The 21,101-nt window shown below is 42.3% G+C and overlaps 1 pseudogene; it reads left to right on the top strand.

Moving 5' to 3' along the window:
• The first annotated feature begins 533 nt into the window (after window positions 1-533).
• On the top strand, window positions 534-6,577 carry LOC101571700 (annotated as a pseudogene).
• Window positions 6,578-21,101: the final 14,524 nt, after the last annotated feature.

Consider the following 21,101-nt stretch of genomic DNA (forward strand, 5'->3'; position numbering starts at 1 on the left):
GAGTGCCCCTCCTTTGTGTGCATGCATAATAAAATGCTCATAATGTACATTTCCCAATCTAACCATTTTACAGTATGCAGTTTAGTGGGCTGCCGCACCCACGCTGCTGCATGGCCATCGCTAGCATCCATCTCCAGAGCGTTTTCATCATTGTGAACTAAAACGATGCGCATCAATGAGCAATCCCTCTCCCTCCTCCACTCTGCAGCTCCTGCCACCACCATGCTCCTCTCCGTCTGCGAACTCGATGATTTGGGGCACTGTAGGTGAGCAGAATCAGACAATATCTGTCCTTTGGACTGACTGAATTTCCCAAATACAGTGTCTTCTTCATCCACGTTGTCTCATGGGTCAGAACGTCCTTCCTTTTTAATGCTAAAAACTCTTCCACTGTAAGCATTCACGGTGATGTGCTTATCCTTCATCCACTGGTACTTGGGCTGGTCCTCCCTTTTTGTTATTCCAGATGACACCACCTTGAGCATGAGTTTACAATGATTGTGCATGGTGATAAGTCAGCGTAAAAACCCACGATGGCCTTCAAACAGAGATGTCGCTGTCCTCCAACAGGTGAGGAAAGTGAGGCCCAGGGAAAAACCCTGCCTCCAACTGTACTCAGCAGGCAGCGATCCTGTTTTACTACCTTCTGCCTTACTTTGTCCCCTGGTTCAGTGCAACCCATGTGCTATGTTCTCAGCATTAGTAGTTCAGTACATAGTGGTTTTTTTTGGGGGGACCACTGCCTTTTTGTCATCAGTTGTGGCATGGGATAGATGGATCAGGCCACCAACAGCTTGGGGAAAGAGAAACAAGTCCAAATAAAAAGTGGCATGCCCAATATTGAAGGTTGGTTTTCAGCCTCTCTGAACCTTGTACTCTTTCCCAGTGATTCTAGGAATACTATTTTCAACTAAAGGGAAAGAATAGCATGTTTGATTACTTGTGGGCAAGTCTAAAGTGATGCTATCTGCAGATTCTTAAATGCACAGGTTCTGTTCTGAGCTAAGGAGGATGAAGAAGTTTGACAGGGTGTAGAAACACAAGGGATGGCGTGAGCCAGTGGCTGCCTGGCCCCCTCCACAGCACTGTAGTGTGGTTGTGAGGTAGGAACAAGGCTGTCCTGTGTGTCTACTGCTGCATGGAGGACAGGGAGGAAGCCTCTGTGTCATCCCAAGCGCCCAGACCTCGGGAAGCCCAGGGCCATGTGTGCATTCTCTGGAGGATGGGTGGTGACCACGGGGAGAGGAATCCTCAGACAATTTTGGGGGGCCGGCTGTCATCAAGAAGGGTGATGAAAGAGCAAACAATGGCAGGTGCTAGGTGAGGAACAGGGGACAGATGGGGCCACCAGACCTGACTGTAGCAAGATTTTGTGGGCTATCCTACATGGACTATTGGCACAGAAGCAAAGAATCCGGGCTACTGTGACATTCCTTTGGGTCTCTTTGTTCCCACAGCCTGTAGTCGGCCTGCTGGAAATCAGTCAGCCTTTGGGATTCCTTCCCCTGGGGCACCCTGTGATGGAAGAAGCAGTATTGATCAAAAAGAAAACGAATACAAAGAAGCCATCTGGAAGACAGGAAGCCAATGAACCTCACAATAGTCAAAGTTCCTTGAAAACAAATTTTTCATGTTTCTGATAGGCCTGGGACACATAGCTTTGCATTGATGATTGCAAAGCTAATGTGAGACTCTGGGACCCAGGCAAAGCTCCTGAGCCAGGTGCCCCTCCCCTTCCACAGTCATCCCCTAGGCATGCTGGGGCTTTCAGGTCAAGACTGTGCCTGGCTGCATGACACATTGAAAGCGCCTGTCAGCATCTCCACTCCAGGTTCCCCTTTGAAGGGATTTAGGACTCATCAGTTAAACTAAAAGAAAGCCTCACCAGAACCCAGGGTTTAGTACGTAAGCATTTTATGGAGGGACCCTATTGGGGGGCACATGTGTTTATGGGTGCATGCGTGCATGCGTGTGTGTAAATGCATGTATGTGTGCGTGTGAAACTAGATTCAAACCCAACTTATCCGTAAGCTAATATAAAACATCATCAAAGGAAGAGTTACCAATCAATATGCGTTTTTTTGTTGTTCAGGAAACAGTGGCAAAGGACAGTTGAGGAGTATAAATCTAACTCAGGAAGGAGCTGTTAGGCATCTTTTCTCTTCCCAGATATTAAAGCCGAGCTCTTTCTGTGGCTCAAGGCTACTGGAAGCAACTGACTGATTATCTAAAGGATCCAGGGGAGGGCAGATGGTGCCAACATAGGCAGTTTCTCTCCAAGGTTTTCAGGTGACAGGCCATGTTCCCCAGCTCAGACACAACGACTGTCCCCAGATAATAAGGCCACTGTTAGCAAAGATGTCCCCAGAAGTTGCTATATCCCCTCTCTTTCTTTGACTTATTGGGGTACAAAACTCCAGCCCCAATTCATAAATCATTTCTGCCACCATGATATTAATGTTTGTGTTCCCAAGTGATTCCAGGGATTGTGGCATAGGAAGTGGCTAGGCCTCTCTACTTGTTTTTGAAGCTGAAAAATGATATTTCTAATGTAGCACTGAGACACTGTCTTAGGAATTTGCAGAGATCATTGTCAGCATACATCTTAGCCGAAGTTGGCAGACTAAGCTGTTGTGAGAAGGGAGGAAATCCCAGCAGAAAGAAAGCCAGCGGTTTATCTAGAAATGGCTTGGTGAGGTGATCACAACTAACGCACAGCTTTTTTGGCTGCTGGTAGATGATAAGCCTGTTCTAGAAGCTTCAGAGAACCACATGAATACAATCAACCCTCACAAAAGCCTTGGAAGGCAGGAGCTTCTCTAGTTTGTTGTTATTGCACAGGATGCTGGGTCCTTGGAGACTGAGAATATTGCCTGCAACACATCCAGGAGGTACAGAGTAGAGGAAGGACTTCGGCCTTCAAACCCCTCAAATGCCACACTCCAGGGCCTACAAGAACTATCCTGCTCTCTTTGAGTGCTGCAGAGATTCTCCAAAAAGAAAGCAGCTTTTAAGGAACATATAGCCTGACCTTTTATTTTGCGCCTTGAAAATATATTTGTCTACTTACTTGGACACTGAAAGGAAATGTGTGTGTGTGTGTGTGTGTGTGTGTGTGTGTGTGTGTTAACACATTGCATGCCTGCTCTTTGTGTTTAACATCATGACTATTAAAATTGAAGAATACAGGTTTTAGGAAGAACACATGAGGTCTAGAAGGCCTAGGTGACCTGTCCCCTTCACCCAGCTCCTTTTGGTGTCACAGTGAGGTCTTATTATGGTTTGATGTGTCCCACAAAGTGCATGCATTTGAAAATTAATCCCCAAATTCATAATAATGGCATTTAGAGATGAGGCCTTCAGAAAATCACTGAGATTCAAAGGACATCATGAATGTGTGGCTCCTATGATGGCATTAGTGGCTCTGTATGAAGAGAAAGAGACCCAAGCTAGCAGCTTTCCCCATGTGATGTCACCTCCAGCTTAGGAAACAACCGATCTCTACCAGTTGTCAGCACCAAGCTCCCAGATGTCCCAGCCTTACAAACTGTGAACTAAGCAAACTTCTTTTCTTCACACATAGCCTTGTCTCCTGTATTTGCTTGTAGCTGAGAAACAGAGTAAAGCAGGTTTGCAACCCAGGTCTCCTGCTCAATCCAGAGCACTTCTGATTACAGAGGAGAAGCATGGGTTTGCCTTGGGCAAAGTGGGGAGGGAAGACAGAACTGGTGGGAAGAGTTCCAAGACCAGATGAGACCCGTCCAGAAGGGAATCACCATGAGCTCGAGAGGCTTCTAACAAATCCTTATCCTCGTGGGGGAGACGTGCTTCTTGTTCACAGCCAGTGCACAGCAGGATATGATTTTGTTGTGTACTTCAGAACAGTGCCCAGCTAAAACTGGTGAACTATTTGATTCAGAATCTTCCATTTGCTGCTTTTAGGCCATATTTGATTGCCTCCTGGTAACTGAGACCATGCAAAAGCCAACCACAGGTAAGGGGGCTGCTGCACAAATATCCGGAAGACAGAGGTCTTTGCTTCTTTAGCTCACCAATGTATACACAGCTCCTAGAAGAGTGCATAACAATGGAATTCCCTTAAAAATGCATGAAACAAAAGTGTTTGTTGGCTTAATAAGTACACCAGGAGTACAGTGGCTTCCAAACCAGCCAACTTCCGATCTGATTACCACCTCTAACACTTACTTGTTGTGGGGCCTTTTGGAAGATCCTTTTCTTTCTCCATTATTCCATTCATCCAAAAGCAGAGTAAACCCCAACAACATTAGGGATTAGTCTGCAGGTTAAGAATCAACTATGCAAATCATGTAGTAGAGAAGAAATCAGGGTATCTTGGCATCTTAGATACTGTGACTTGTTATACCTGGGGTCAGAAGGATCTGGCATGCTCTCTGGAGAGACAAATGTCATCTGATGCTGATGACCCTGGAAGTGTAAGGTGTTGTATACCCTCAATGTCCCTGGTCAGAAAAACAAGCCTGTGGGTTTGTGATTCTTGGCTCTAGCCAACATTACTCAAGAAAGTTCACATTGGCCAGGTTCTTCCAATGAAATTTCCTTGTCCTCTTATCTGGTGGCCCTGGTAACAGATGGTCCACACAAATGCTCTGCTTATCAGTTCTACTCACAACCAGCTGCCAGGGCACGAGTTGTCTCCTCCCAACCTCCTTTCTTCCTCTTTTCTAGCTTGGATAGTTTTAGGCCAGCCATGGGTGGGGGAGGGAGGGATAGAGTGAGAGAGAAAGAGAGAAACGTTTTGCTAAGTGATAGCCCCCAAATGTGTGAAGCAATCTGGCCAAGTATATGCTCCCCATTTTTAGCTAAGAATGATAGGGGTAACTATATGCCGGCAGGGTACCTCACTCCCAGAAGGGCTAGAAATAGTCCTTTTTTCAAGATCCAATTACTCCCACCATGTCAGCACTCACTGTCTGTTTGTACTTGTATGGCTTTGATAGAACTTATATCAGTATAAATATTACTTTAGCTTTTAACTGCTAATTATATCAACATAAACTTAATTTATAGTGATAATCACAGTCATAATGTGCTGCTGCCAAACATCACCACTGATGCTTTGAGGCACTGTGTAAACTCAGCCATTAGCAATCATGTAAATGCTCCCATTACTCACTATGATACTGGCTAAAGAACTTCTCTAATTGACTTCTTCCTAAGTCCAGAGTAATCAAGAGCAGCAGAAGACTAGACAGTGTTGGTCAATTTCTTACAACAATCTCATCTCTTACAACAGCCCAAGCTACTGCAAAGGGGAACCTCAATATTCTATAATTTAGTTTCAGCTGTCTTGTATCAATACTGTTGAGGCACTCTCCTTCAGACAAATATCATATAACAGTTTTCACAACATGTACTTCTATTGCTCTATGTCAAGGTTGCAATAAAAGATTTGTTGCATCTTGAAAATGCTGCCTCGTAATTGGAGAGATTCAAAGTGTTTCACTGATTTCATGGATGGCCCCTTTTCCTGTAGTGTTTCACTGAATACATGTTGTTTATGTCACCCAATGTCCACGTTCACACCTTAAGACATTAGTACTATAATTTTGCAAAAGGCACTTCTACCTAGCTCTCTTAGCCCATACTGTTTGCACATGACAGACTTCTGCACACTTTAGGAGAGAAATACGTGACCTAATCCAATCAGCGTGTCTCAATGCGCCCTGTCGATGGTGATTGGTTCATAGGCAGCACGTGACCCTCAAGTCTGACCACTCAAAGCCAGCGGGACTTCAGTTCAGGAAACACAACCCCTCTGCTCTCTGCTGGGTATGAATGGGAGGAAGGGGTTGTAGAGCTCAAATCTCCTGACCTCAGTGGAAATCCTAGGAATGAAGCTGCCTTCTCAGGAGAGCCCGGGTAAGCTGAGAGTAGGAGAGAAGCCCTTCTGATACTCAGGCTCATAAATCACAGTGAACCCCAAGAGCAACCTTTTCCTGAACTTCTTGGGCTTATGTATTAAGAATCTTTTTGACGTCATGGTGCTATTTGCCATCATTCATGACCAAAACCATCCTAATGGATCCAGGCAGCAAGCAAATGCACAGTGGGTATGATTATATCCACTTCTGAATGAAGAGATGTGAGCATAAAAAATGATGTCCAGTCCGTAAAGGAAACGTGAGAACTAAATACTCAGGGAGAGCAAATCTGAATATTCTAAAACGAAAGTAGGGCAGTATGGTAGCGGAGTGCGCTGCGGGGTAGGAGCCGTGGCAGGACAGGCATTTCGGAAGCTCCTCCGGCTGTTTGACCGCGTTTTGGTTGAAAGGAGTGCAGCCGAAACTGTCACCAAAGGAGGCGTTACGCTTCCAGAAAAATCTCAAGGCAAAGTGCTGCAGGCCACTGTGGTAGCTGTGGGCTCCTGCTTTGAGGGAAGGGTGGAGAGATCCAGCCAGTTAGTGTGAAAGCTGGAGATAAAGTTCTTCTTCCAGAATGTGGAGGTATCAAAGTAGTTCTAGACGACAAGGATTATTTCTTGTTTAGAGACGGTGGCATTCTTGGAAAATACGTAGAGGGAATTAATCACTGTTGAAGTGGCACCACACAGTGCTGCCTGTTCCACCGAGGTTCTGCCGTCTTCCATCATGCACATGATTTCCGTGTCTCTTTTATAATAAACTGATGATATCTAAACGAATGACATCCATTCTCTCTAAAATTTAGTTTCAGGGCTGGCCTGATAGCTCAACGGACTAAAGCGCCTGCTTAGGCAGAGCGCAAGGGCCGGGGTTCAATCCCCGGCTTGCAGTGCCGACTCTGCCTGCAGGGCGCGCTGACACCGCGATTGAGGCTGGGCGTGGTGGCGCAGGCCTGTAATCCCATCGCTTGGGGGGCTGAAAACAGGAGAATCACGATGAGTCCGATCTACGTAGTGAGACCCGGTAGACCCTGTCCTAAATACAAAAATAAATAAGTAAGTAAACAAACAAACAAATAAAGTTTAGTTGCCCCTACTGGTGTAAACACTTCCAAAGAAAATGAGTGGTTAAAAAATATATATAAATAAATGAATAAAACCAGAGTACCGTGGAAAGACAAAGGAGTTTTAAAAAAACTTTACCAATTGACAGTAAGAGTTCTTGGTACAAAAGCTGGGGTATTTTTCCTTTCAGATATTTCTGATTCTCTAGTTGGTTCAGTGCCAAAAAAAACAAATCTCTGGGTAGACAAAGAGAAACCTCCAGAGTGTTGTAGGGAAGTGGGGTCCCAGGAGGAGCATGATACAGACTCCGTGAAATGATCAACTCCAAATTTAGAAAAGTTGCTGGGAAACTAAAGTAAAATGAGAGTTGCTAGATTCATAGGATTCTTTTGGATTGGGGAAATTGAACTCTGTGTGCCAAGCCAACGAAGTGTGAGGCAGATCAACTCCTGGGGGTCTTTGAAGATGCCACTTTTCATCTCCGAATCTGTATTCCCAGCACCCCACCTGCTGCTCGGTGCCGGGGCATGTTATCTGTCACATTCCCCCCAATTAGCACTTTGAATACGATCACAACAATGGGGACCATGCCCTCTATCTGCCATGGGCGGTCTGGCTTCTGCAATTAAGCTAAAGTTCAGGTTTTGGCTAATGACAAGCAAGGAATATGACAGGGAAGGGAATGCTTACTCATTAACTCATGCTAATGGGTGTAAAAACCAGCCCGCCACCAGCCGGAGCGCGTGTGAGAGCCAGGAGCACCGTGTCACTCTGATCTCAGAGTGTTTGCAGGTTTCCTTCACAGCACTACTGAGGTCTGGCAGTTACCTAATCGAGAGCAGTTTGAAGGGAAGAGAAAAGGGTAATTTGGTTTAAAGTGCCCATCTTAGGTCTCTCTATTTTATGAAATAGTCATTAATTTTCAATATAACGTGATATTATGAGACAAGCATATTTATGTAGCAAACATTTTTTGGATAGTTCTAAGAGCTTGGTGAATGTAGGGAAAACAATGATCTCTTATTAATAAAAGGCAAGTGGGAATTGTTACACCAGGCTAAGCTGTCTGCAGAGGTGGGTCACTGCAAGAAAGAGCATGAACTGAGTAGTCCTTTCTCAGGATCTGTGCAGGATCAGTTTCAGCACACCCCATAGTGATATCTACAAATACTTCAAGTCCTTTATAGAAAATGACATAGTACATTTTCATAGAACCTATACATATCCTCCTATACCCTTTAAATCATCTCTATGTGACTTAGAATGCCTAAACTATTGTAAATGCTATGTAAATAATTGTCATACCATATTGTTTAGGGAAGACTGATAGAGGAAGAGTCTGTGCATGTTTAGTAATGCAATTATTTTTCAAATATTTTCAAGCCGTGGTTGGTCAAATCTCAGAATGCAGAACCCTCACACAAAAGGCTGTCTACATGGCATTGAATGATATGAGAAGTGAGGGTCGTGAAATTATTTTGCTTGTGGCAGAATATATAGAATCTATTCATTTAATCATTCTTTCAACATGACAATATTAAACCCTCACCAAGCGCCAGGCATGCCACTGGGTGCTGCCTTGTTGGACACTCAGCAAAGCAGAAGCCACCTTGCCCTCTGCAAGTTTGCATTCTTTTGGCCTCAGGGAATTGGGTCTCGGGAGACCCTATTAGGTATCTAAGGAAGGAGAAGTTGGAATGGAGCAGTTACTGCTGTCTAACATGTCTTTGATGATCTCTCACACTTGGGCCATTCATATTAAGCAATGATGACCTAGAAAAAGTATGTAAATGTTGTGCTTGAGCTTGTGGAATGGAAGGGATTAACCTACAGGCACTGATGCAGACTTTGTTCTTTCTAGGTCAGTTGGATAATATGGGCACGTGGCTCCTGATCCTCTTTGTCCCAGTGAAACTGTTTTTGCTGTATCGCATACTCAGCCCCATCCCTGCTCAACTGTCTTGCTAGTGCAGGGAAGCGGGCACACAAAGGTGGCGTGTGTGGTTAAGACCCTATTTGTCATGAGTGTAGAATAAGCAGCTTAAAACATACACTCCAAACGTAATGGGTCATTTCTCAAAAATGATGGTGTTTGTCCAATCCCACCGAACAGACCTAAGTACGGCATAAACCTATGGCAAGAAGCATGTCATCCATCTCACCCTGGGGGGCACTAGGTGGGGCTCCTGCTCAGCAGCAGTAGAAGTGTTCCTAAATTGATGCTTCCATTTTAACTATTCATAACAGGAAGACAGGTCCCCACTTCCCTCCAGAGTACCATCTATTCCAAATTAATTTATTAAAAATGCATTCTAGTCATTAATGCTAAGCAGATTTATGAAAAGCAGATCATCTCGGACACAGCAGCACCCAACTCCGATTCTCAGGGCTGTGCTGCAGTGTTTGTCATTTATCGGGAACCCTGATCGTGTGTGCCAAAATTTGTAAGCTCCTTCTTTAGAGCTTGTTTATTTGTGCTGGCCTATTTTTCATGAAGAAATGGTTTTCTGGCACTGTCTGGCATGTGCTAGTTACCACCAATCTACACTGACTTGAGTTTAGGCTGAAGAGATTCTACTCGGTGGCGGTGTTTAAGTCCCGCTCTGGGTATGTGTCGGGTGCTCGGGAGGAGACTGTTCATGCAGATATTGTTTGATCAGTTTTGCATGCCTGTGCCTTGTAACTTGAGCAACTACTTAGAAGAGAACAACATGCAATGTGGTACCCATTGTTAATTTCCTATCATCCTGTTTGAAAATTCTGTATCACTGCTTTCAATTTTTTTCTCCTGAAAATAAAAACCAAATAATTTCTTATTTTTGAATGATGAGCCCTTTGGTTTTTGACTGGCATTTTCACTCTTTCTATTTGGTTGTAGGCTGTCAGCTGATTTAGGAACAGCTGGCAGCATCAGTTACAAAACATGCTTTTATTAGAAGGAAAAAGCCTTAATAAGAAGTCAGATAAAGTCTTATGTAGGACTTCATGACTATTTTACCAATAGAAAAATGGATTCTGTTAATAAGTAGGCAGAGGAAAAAATCCAGAGAACTTTTGTTTTTGAACAGTAATTATAAAAAGCATTAATTCAGGGCCAACCCAAATGTTAGAATTGTGCCTCCAAGTCACTGCATTAGTACTTATTGAGTATCCCTTACCTGAAATGCTTGGAGCCCAGGAGCTTTTCCATTGGGGATTATTTCAGATTTTGAAATATTTGCATATACATAATGAGTTGCCCTGGGAATGGGACCCAAGTCTAAAGACAAATTTGTTTATGTTTTATTTTCTCCTACCCATACCCTGAAGGTAGTTTTCTATAACATTTTAAGTTGCTTCATACACAAACAAAGTTTCAGGGCATGAAATTTTCCTCTTTTGGATCGTATCAGAGCTTGAAATATTTCAAATCTGAGAGCATTTCTGAGTTTGGATTTTCAGATTAGGAGTGCTTAAGCTGCATGAAAAGAAATATAAGCCAGTTTATCATTGTAGAAGAATTATTTTCATCTACTCCTCATTGAATTTTAGAGCTGGAAAGACTGAGTCATCACCAGTTTCTTAACTACTGAACACGAGAAATTAAAAGAGCTGTTCCCCAGATCCCAAAGACAGTGGGCAACCTGTGCTCAAATCTAGAATTTTTCTAATGTTACAGCCTAGCTCTCTGCTTATCACTCCCAAACCATTCATAATATCACTTTACCTTACTGCTAATCAATTAAAAGAGACAAATATGGCATTTTCCAGTTGAAAAGTGTTCATTTACTGATCTGTCCTGCATAGATATTTATTGAACCAGCCTCCTCTGTGTGCTAGGACTTGTAGCAGATTTGGCAGAAGTCATTTTCCACCTGAAGCTTTCATAACTTGCGATGTGCCTGTGTGTTGGTGCAGTGGCAGGCGTGCAAGGGAGAAACGATGTAGCAAGTGCACTAGTGTGACAGAGGATCTGTTCTGAGTGTGCTGTGGCAAAGGAAGAGGGGTGGGAAAAAGTGGACCCTGCACTGAGATTTGCAGTTCGGGCTTCAGAATCATCCGGGGAGGATTTGTTTTGTTTCGCTGTTAAGCAGATCATCTGGAGCTATCTCAGAACCATTATGTGAATTACTGGAGCTGGAATACCAAATTTGCATTGTAGAATGCTCCTTCCTTTGGTCAGGCAACTTTGTTATTCATTATTTCATTCTACCCAGGGGTTTGGCTGCTGGTCAGGATAGTTGCGGAACCAGCCCCAAAGGATAGATTTTTAACAGATGCCTCTTAAACCAAAACCTGGAGACAGAAGGAAGACAGACAAGGAACACCTTACGCCCAGCTGAGGCTTGAGTTTCTTACCCAGCTGTGGCCTCCACTGTGCCATGCCTGATGATCCCTGGCACAGCAAAAGCTGAAGGTTCGCTGTACCCAAATGTGAGCTGCAGGTCCTTCTCTGCACAGGAACCTGAGCAATCATCCTGGGACAGGACTGAGACAGCCAGATGCAGGAGTAGGCAAGTCCTTCCCTAAAATACTGCCCATCTCACTAGATTAGAAATAGGTTTCCCTGGAAATCACATATTTTCAAATCAACTATCCACATCCCATTGCCAACATGCAGTGATAACATGAGCAGAGAAAGGAAAATCAGGTAAGGTTTCCCTAAATATTACCAAAGTCAGTTTTTAAAACTCTGAGTAGAAGAATTGCTACTGTTTAGAGCTATGTAAAGTGATACTTGATAATATTTAAAATAATTTTTAATGAAAAGTTATCAACTATGTGCCCACCCCTGGTTTACTATTCTCTGATAACCTAGGCCTATCAGAGCAGTTAGTTTGGTCTTCTAAAAGCAACTCTTTTCCCTTTTATTTTTATCTTGCCATTCTTCATCTTGAAATATGCTAAAATCCCAAGGCTGATAACCCCTGAACCTTTAAAAACTGCTCCATATTTTATACTATCTTAACGAACTTTGATTTGTTTGATTTATTTTATTTGCTGTGACAACAATACTTGCAGTCATGGTGGCAATGACTTAGGTGAACTTTCATGAGAAACATGGAGACTATTCACTTGGATTCCTAAAATCACTTCGCAGAATATCAGAGATATTATTTTTCCCCATCAACAGAAGTAAAAAGTCTACTATTCCTTCTCCTCAAACCAGTTTCCTCTGCAGAGCCTCTTTGTGCCAATCACAGTATTCCATGTCAGAACCTCAGATCAGTGAGTAGAAGTACTTGTCTCCCTTGTGGTTCGGGGCTCAATTTATGTGGATATGAATAAGATTTATGGTGTGTAATAAACATTTCTAAAACGTGACAAAAGAGTGAAGATTTAAAGACACTTACTAATTTAAGATGACATTTTAAACATTCACAGTCTGTGGAGCAATACATATTTCAGGTCTTTATACGTGGTTCCAGGCAGAATGCCTATTAGGAAATGAATATCATCTGTGTACTTTTCTCTCTTTGCACGGCCCCCGCCCCATTTATTGTGACCCAGTAGCTGCTCTATCCATGAGTAACCACTATGCTCAGCACCTGGATGTTAAACAAATTAGAATCTTAATATATGAGGTGTGACGTGGAGGTCTAAAAGGAAATAGAGAAGAAAAAAATGCATTAAGGGGAAAAAAAAAGGTTGGCCACCCCTTCATTATGGATGCCCTGTTGGAAGGCTAAATTTTCAAGAACTGAATTTGACATAGCGCCAGTCTTGTAGAATATGCTGCCTGTGCAATTTTTCTTCTTACACGGGAAATTATACAAGTATGTCTACCAAGACAACATGTCATGGATTTGGGAGGTTGGTGCTTGGCCAATTTCCGCACATGTGGTTCACCAGGCAGTCTTCGCTCATCCACTAAGGACTCGCTGAACCTGCTTTGTCCTGGGCCAACCCCCCAACCCACCCACCTTTGATCTCACCTGAATGCTGTCCCTGAGCTTGGCCTGGCACTCTCCATTCAGAACCTCTTTTATTTCCAACACAAAATGGTCTCGTGTTGTTAAATGGCCTCTAATTTTTCTAATAGTAGACAGTAGAGTTTCTTGCTGGTTTTCGGTAAGTGCGCTTTATTTTGCCTCCCTAATTTGCTCCCAGTAGCCTCTGATTGCATTTACTTTGGCAAAAGGGAGGGGCTGCAGCTGCCCCCAGACCCATGTGCTTGAAGTAGCCCTAATGATCTCATGGGGTGCTGTGTGTAATCCAAACCCCAGGTCCCCTCCACTCTGTGTACATGTCAGTCTCGGTGACTGACACATACTTAAGCACTCAGGGCTGGTTTTCGCTGTGTGATTTACTCCCTCCCTTTCGATGGCAAACCACAAACACTTGAGACTTGGCTCACAAGGTAAAGAGCATTCCATGGGACAGGTCACAAACAATGCCTTGTCCCTTTGGGACTAGAGCATATTCCAAGGGAAACTCCATGACAGGTTCCAAGGTGGGCCAATCTCTACATTTCTAGTAATTTCAAAAATATATATCTAGTGGAGGAGTTGCAGTAGTGAATTATGGTCAGCTTCAAAAGGGAATTTAACTCATTCCAAGGCAGCCCATAATGTTCAACAGCCCATATTATAGGCAGCTATTTTTCTCTTTTCTCATATCCTGGCACCCTGTGCCCCACACATGCAGTGGCTCACTTCTTTTCATGGGGAGCCCTTGCTGTGGGGCCACCCAGGTGCTGTAGCCATTTCATGAGCCAATGGAAGTTAAATTCTGATATTTCCTCTGGCTCCATAGTCAGCGTGGGTACTATTCCAACTTGAACCACAAGAAGGGAGTAAGGGCTACTTAGGTTGCAGATATTAAGCTTCTACAGAGGAAGAGGACCAAGAGCAAGAATAGATAATTATAAGAGGAATATTATTAGATGGGCTTATGAGGTCAGAGAGCGGCTGAGTAGTCCCATATTGCTGGTGCAAGTCTCCATTCCAAAGCTGAATAACCTGGAGTCTGATGTTCACATGTAACAGTTGTACCAAAAATGCACCCATTCTGGATGAATCCAGGGTAAGCCTTAGCTTGTCCTTTCCACTGTTTGTCTTATCTTGACTCCAAGCCAAGGAGTCAAGATAAGACAAACAGTGGAAAGGACAAGCTAAGGATAGTGCTGCCCCAGCCCCAGTTCCTCTTTGCTAACCCATATGTCAGTCATTTCTGGAAACACCCTCACAAACACACCCAGAAGTGTGCTTTACCAACTTTCTAGGCATGTCTCAACTCAGTCCAGTTGACAGCCAAGATCAACCATCACAGACGGCTTCATATGGCCAGAGTTTTCTGCATACCCATATTCATCAACATTGTATAGTGAGTGAGCCTGTTTTCTCTCAACTTTATAGATGCTGGTCCCTCTGACCTTCATGTAGATGCAGGCTTTGGGTGACTTTTCTATCCATGGAGAGAGCTTACCAGGTCTGCTTTCTTCCCAAGACAGAGAGGGTCAAAGATTTTCAGTCTCTTTCTGAGTTCAATCTTCCTGGTGAGCTAGTCATGTCAATACTGGAAAGCCTTCAGTTAAATTATAGACCATTCTGTGCTTTTGTGTAGCATGTGTTCACTAGTAGGTGATGCTTACAAATAAAGCAAATGTCCTCATGAAAAGAATTTCAGCACTGATGGTGCTTCGGGCTAGGTTGACCCCTTGCTAAAGACTCAGGTGGTTGTTCTGTTATCCTTTGCCATTAGCCTGTGGAGGGGATGGATCCGAGTGGTCAGGTGCCTGTTTTTCTTCCCTTCATTAACTAAGTTTCCTGGCTCCCCACCCCCTTTTTTTCCTATCCTATCTTGGCAAACAAAGCTGTCCAGGGCATTCAACTAGAGGTGCAAAGACTTCTCAAAACAAACATCATAAGGAATTATGAAATTCAACCTGTGTTAATAGATGTCATTTAACTAAGCAAGCAGGCCCATTGTGATAATGTTTTAGAAACCAAGACCCCAAACATGTATGTAGAATCAGACTGAAGACCCCATAAGCCCAGTTCTTCCAACTCAGGTTCGTGTATCTAACTGCTGCCTGGAAAGTCCACCTTCCCAGTGCAAGTAGCAGTAAAATGATGTAGTCTTAAGCAAACAAACCAACACACACTGACACCAAGGTGGGTGGGGAATAGGAAAGAAACAAGACTGGTCAATGCCAACTAACTTCTAACAGTAGGTAATACATGATGTGTATCTGGAGTCATTATTTTCTATTTAGGTGAGGATTTTTAAATTTCCAGTATAAAAAGTTAAAATGAACTAGATATAAGTGTAAAACTGTAAAATCCCCCACAATATCATATGGGAGGAAATCTAAAGCACCTTTAACATGAGCAGAAAATCTAGATGACCTTGGGCTCACCAATGACATTTGAGATAATGAAACCAAGACATAAGCCTGATGAAAGTGATACTTGATAAGCCAGGTGTCATCACAATTAAAAGTTCCTGCTCTGCAAAAGATAGAGTGTAGAAAACTAAAAGGTAGACTTTTTGAGATAAGGAAGAAGACTGGGGGAAGGGAAGGAGGAGAGAGAAGAGGAATAGGATTGAAAATAATCAAAAACACGTTATATTTAGGCAGTAATATACATGAGACTCATTATTCTACATTACTAATATGCACTCATAAAAAGACATTATCTAGAGAATAAAAAGAGAAACCACATACTGGGGGATAATATTGACAAATGATATACCTGATAAAGGATTATTATATAAAATATACAAGAAACTCATAAAATTCAACAATAAGAACATGAAATGATCTTTTCTTTTTAAAAATATATTAGTACAGGATCTCACTATGCTTCTCAGACTAGTAGTGTTCCTCATGTTTTCAGCCTCCCCAGTGCTGGGATTACAAGTGTGTGCACAATGCCCAGTCTCAGTGGCTGGCTTGGCACACCCAAGGGTGGGGGTGCGGCAGGGCTGGCCCTGCACAGGATTGAACCCTGGTCCCTGCACTTGCCTAGGCAGGCACTTAAGTCTGCTGAGCTATCTTCCATGCCTGAAATGAGCTAATTTTAAGATGTAACAAAGGGGCCAGGAAGATAGCTCAGTGAATAAGTACTTGCCTGGCAAGTGCAAGGTTATGAGTTCAATCTCTGGTACCACAAAAAAAAAAAAGATGCAACAAAGACCTGAACAGACACCTATCTAAAGAAGATGCTCAGAAACCAAACAGGCACATGAAAAAGATGTTCCATATCACATGGAACTGGGGAAATTAAAAACAATTTTAATTATTACACCACACACCTAGTAGTATAGTTCAAAAGCAAAATCAAAAGCACCCAGAACCAAGTGCAAGTGAAGATATGAAGTCACAGGAAGCCTCATTCATTCCTGGAAGGAATGCAAAATGGTGCAGCTAGGACAGAAGACAATTCAGAAGTTTTTACAAAGGAAAGTATGCTCTTGCTGAGGGAAGAGTAAAATGGAAACTTATGCCCACATAAAAACTTACACATAGATGTTTACAGCAAATTTATTCTTGATTCCCAAAACATGAAAACAACCTAGATGACTTTCAGTTAGTGTCTTAGTCTGTTTAATGTTCCCATAGCAGAATACCTCAGGTAAATTATGAAGAGTGGAATTTTATTCAGCTTATAGTACTAGAGGCAGAGAAGTCGAAAGACACAGTGCTGGCCTCTGGTGAGGACCTCTTGCTGCGTCACAACATGGAGGGAATCCTCACACAGTGTGTTGGAGTGCTGCGGCCCATCAGATCTTTTCCTGTTCCTATCAAGCTCCTATGCTCATCATGGGGCCCACTCTCATGACCTCATCTGATCCTATTTACCCTCCAAAGGCTCTACATATAGATACCACTGACATGTAAAATTGGGAGTTAAGTTTTCTGCAGATGAACTTTGGGGAAGGGATTCAAGCCATGGCATTAGGTGACTGGATAAAATGTGATACATGCAGACAATGGAATATTATGCAACACTAAAAAAACATGAGTTATCAAGCCAAGAAAACACCTGCAGGAAATTTAAATGTGTATGTGTAAGTGAAAGAAGCTAATCTGAAAAGGGCACATACCAAATGATTTCAACTTTATAACATCCTGGAAAAGGTAAAACTATGGAAGTGATTTTTGGGGAGAGATGGATGAACAGGCAGAGTGAAGAGGATTTTTAGAGTAGTGACACTACTAGATTTGATACTATACTGGTGGACACATGTCATTATATACTTTTCCAAACTTTTCAACTGTATCATATCAAGAGTGAACCCCAGTGGAAGGATCCACATTATGGACTAAAGGCTAGGGGTGACAATGACTTTTCAGTGTAAGTTTATCAGTTGTGACAGATGTACTGCTTTGGGGAAGGCTGCTCACAAAAGGGAAGAGCAACACATGCAAGAAGGCAGGGAGCTTATGGCAGATCTCTTCACCTTCTGCTCAGTGTTTATGGGCAACATGAACTACTCTAAAATAATTAGTCTTTTTTAAAAAAAAAAAAAAAAAGAGGCAAAAGATTCAGTGGTGTAGCAGGTTCCATCCAAGGGCTCTGTAATAGGTTACGGAAGGAAGAGTGGATGACTATGGAATTGATCTTGCTGAAGTCTCTACAGGCACTAAATGAGAGAGGATACCAAGTGTCCATCCTTCTTCCATTAACTGCTTCAGGAATACCACAAAAAGCTCCTAATGACTTTACTGATGCTAAAGCTCCTCCTTGGAGTTATGAAACCAATATCACATCACAGCTAAAGGCGGACCATAACCCTTGATGAAATCAATTAGACAAGGCTCAGGAAATTATTTGCTTCTGTTCACATAAGTTAACTTGACCTCACTTTCACCCGTGAGCAATACTTTACATGCATGTGTATGTTGTGGGTTTTCCCACGGATGTTTGTATTATGAGCTATAAAGGCTCATAGCAAAAGTGAATTGGATAAAGAATAAAGACTTACGACTACATATTTCTTCAAGTGCATGTTTCTTTCAGTAGACTGTGAGCTACTCATTTCTATACACCCTGACCTAATGAAGTCCTGCTGTTGGCTAAAGACAGAAGGAATGCTGGTTGAAGGGGGTTAAAATGATATTAAAGAATGAGGTTTACCAGATGTCTCTAGAGGAAATGGCACTCTTAATACCATGGTTTCGCTAGAAAAGCACACACTCTGGATTCGGACCTAACCCACTCAGGTCTAAATCCTACTGCACTACCAGGGAACCAGATGGCATCGAGTCTTGATCTTGCTTCTGTATCCCAACGATGAGGTTGTTACTTGTGCTGAGGTACATCACAGCACTGTGAAGTGACAACGGACCAGAATATGAGAGTGTTTTGAAAATAAAGGTATATTTACATGCACTGTGTGACTATAAACAAATTTTACATGTAAACTGTAGAAAATGCATAATGTTTTAAATAACGCAAACAGTTTATTTTAAAACAACAAATATCCTAAGGCAATTTTTAACCAAAAATCATAGATGGTTAAGTTCAAAACCCTCAAAATGGCTTCAAAGTAAGGATTCATTGGTAATTTCTTCTCACTTCAATTCAGTTGAAAATGTAAAAGTTCTGATCTGCATTTTAAAAATGCTTTGGAGAGCAGGCGGTAGGGCTATTTGGGAGAGTAAGATGCCAGCGGTTGAGTAGTTTTGCGATCTGTGGCCAGCATGAGTGTTAAGAATAGTACTCTGTTTCTTCTCTCTTTTCTGTGGTTAAGTGTATACAGCTTCTCAACTACCTCTTTGTTACCAAAGAGGGTGCAGATGCCAATTCTTCTTGCTGAAGGGAGAAAAATTATCCAGATTGAGCTCCTACTCCATCCTCTTAGATTCCTTAGATCAACATGCTTTCTCTCAACAAGGGTGGAAAGTAGTACTCTGTCGCAAGGCTTCCATACTTTGTCACCCATCATGTCTTTCTACGCTATGTGTTTATTTGTGAATTTAAGATTCTCTTCTTTATCTACCCACCGACTTACCAAATATTTCCTAAGTACTTTGCGTACTACAGTACCATGCCAGGCTCTGGGGACAACAAAATGAAGGAAATGTCTTTTTAAGATCATCTCAACAGATTTCCAGGCCGAGAATTCTTGTGTGTGTGTGCATGTGTGTTTTTGTTACAGTCCCCAGTGAAATTTCATCTTCATGGTCCTTCTGGGCCAGGAATTTTGTTTGTTTGCTTTAGTTCTTTGTTTTCTTAAGTTTTTCATTTCTTTGCCCAGGATATTAGTTGCCTTTAATGGTTGTATATTGCATCTGCAATAATTCTAATGAAAGTATCCAGGGCCACCTAAATGGAGTGACTGCACACAAATCACCTTATGAGAGTGACTCTCTACTGCTTCCTCTTCTCCTAGGAGGTAATATCTAATTAAAATAAATAAAAGAACACCTGGGAGAAGAAACAAAATAAAATGCCGCAAAAGGTCATTCTGTAGCCTGAGGCACATGTAAAGGAGGTGTCACTGGTAGATAAACAGTCACAATGCTCTCGGTATGCTAACTTTTCTTGGTCTATGGATGTGTTAGTGAGCCTTCTATGGCTATAACAAAATACCCGAGATCATCTACTTAAAAACAGAAAAGGTTTATTTAGCTCACATATTTACAGGTTCACTGCATTGTTTTGGAGCCTATTGTGAACAGAACATCCTAGCAAGAGCATACTGTGGAGGAAGCTGTTTGCTTCCAATGTGGCCTAGAAGCAAGGACAGAAAGAGAAGCCTCTCCTTCACCTTGTGGCTGTCATGTATTTTGCCCAAGTTCCTGACTCCAAAGAGATTCATGAGGACTGAAGAAATAATAGGTGTTGAAATTCATGCTAGCAGGTCCTGCCTTAACCTTTGATCTGTAAAGTGAGTCTAGTGATGTCTACTTATAGTTTTATTGCAAATATGAGAATTAATATACTGGCAAGTGCAAGGGTCTGAGTTCAGTCCCCGGTTCCACAAAAGAAAAAAAAAAAGAATTAATATAGGGAACGTTTAGAATAGCAGGCAAGATGGAATGAACGTTCGTAGACAATTTATGTGTATTTTGACCATTGTAAAAGTCAGATTTGGATTAGACAGAAATGTCATAGTAAAGAGTCTGACAGAACAACTGTTGAGACTGGTACTATACACAGGGGTCGCGGCAGGTTTTAGGAATCAAAGAAGGATATAGAAATGACCAAGGACCACAGCCTGTTGCTGATGCTGTGGACCAGGTAAGGCAGGAATTAAGAGAGTGAGCACACTGGCCTTTGTCATCTCGGGTCAGTTCTGCGTCTCCAGTGCCAATGCCAGCCAGAAGCTGGGGCCCACACAGCGTGGGGAAGCAGTGTATGAGGTCACGCTTTGGGACACAGCGTAAGGGTGTCTGATGGAGAAGGTGAGCTGAGGTACTTAGCGTAGCTGTTCTTGGTAATGAATTTTGTATTAGCACTGTCAAATAAAAAAAAAAAAAAATACTGGAAGACATTGTTTTAGACTAAGTTCTTGTGTACCAGACCCTATAAACTTGGAAAAAATCAAAATGGCTTCCCTTGTGCTAAAAGTAAAATCCAAGTCACAGCTTTTATCCAACCTTCTGAGAAATGAGGGGAGATAAAAATCAAACGTCCCAAAGAGGCCAGCTTCAAGTGATGTGATAATGAAATCATCTCCGTCTTCATCTTTATGAAAAGGAAGTACCCTGAAATGACCCGACACCCACCTGTCAGGTTATTTTCCTATTGTTCTGTCTCCCTGCTTCCGTCTTACACGAAATGTAACGGAAGTGACCAATCTGCATTTCGGTTGTTGATTCTACTTCCTTCAGCCCTTTTCTTTTCTTTTCTTTTTTTTTTTTTTTTAGCCCTTTTCTTTCTATGAAACCAACCTAATCTGTTTGACTCATTGGAAGGCTCACCCTATTCTATAGAAGGAAATGTTGCTGAATTCTAGAATTGAAAAAAGCCAGTTAAGATCATGATACTAAATTGTTGTAATTTTGTCCTTCTATAGTACTAGTATTAGAATTAGAAGTAAACAGTGCACATTAATATTATCATCATTAACAAGCATACGGTGCTGGGGACATGGCTCAGTAGGATAAGTGCTTCCCTGACAAGGATAAAGGCCTGAGTTCAATTCCTGGTTGCGGAAAAAAAAAAAAAAAAAACAAGAAAACCATACAGCAGTATCT

This window comes from Octodon degus, unplaced genomic scaffold, assembly GCF_000260255.1.
Source record: "Octodon degus isolate 3935 unplaced genomic scaffold, OctDeg1.0 scaffold00023, whole genome shotgun sequence".
NCBI classification, from domain to species: Eukaryota; Metazoa; Chordata; class Mammalia; order Rodentia; family Octodontidae; genus Octodon; species Octodon degus.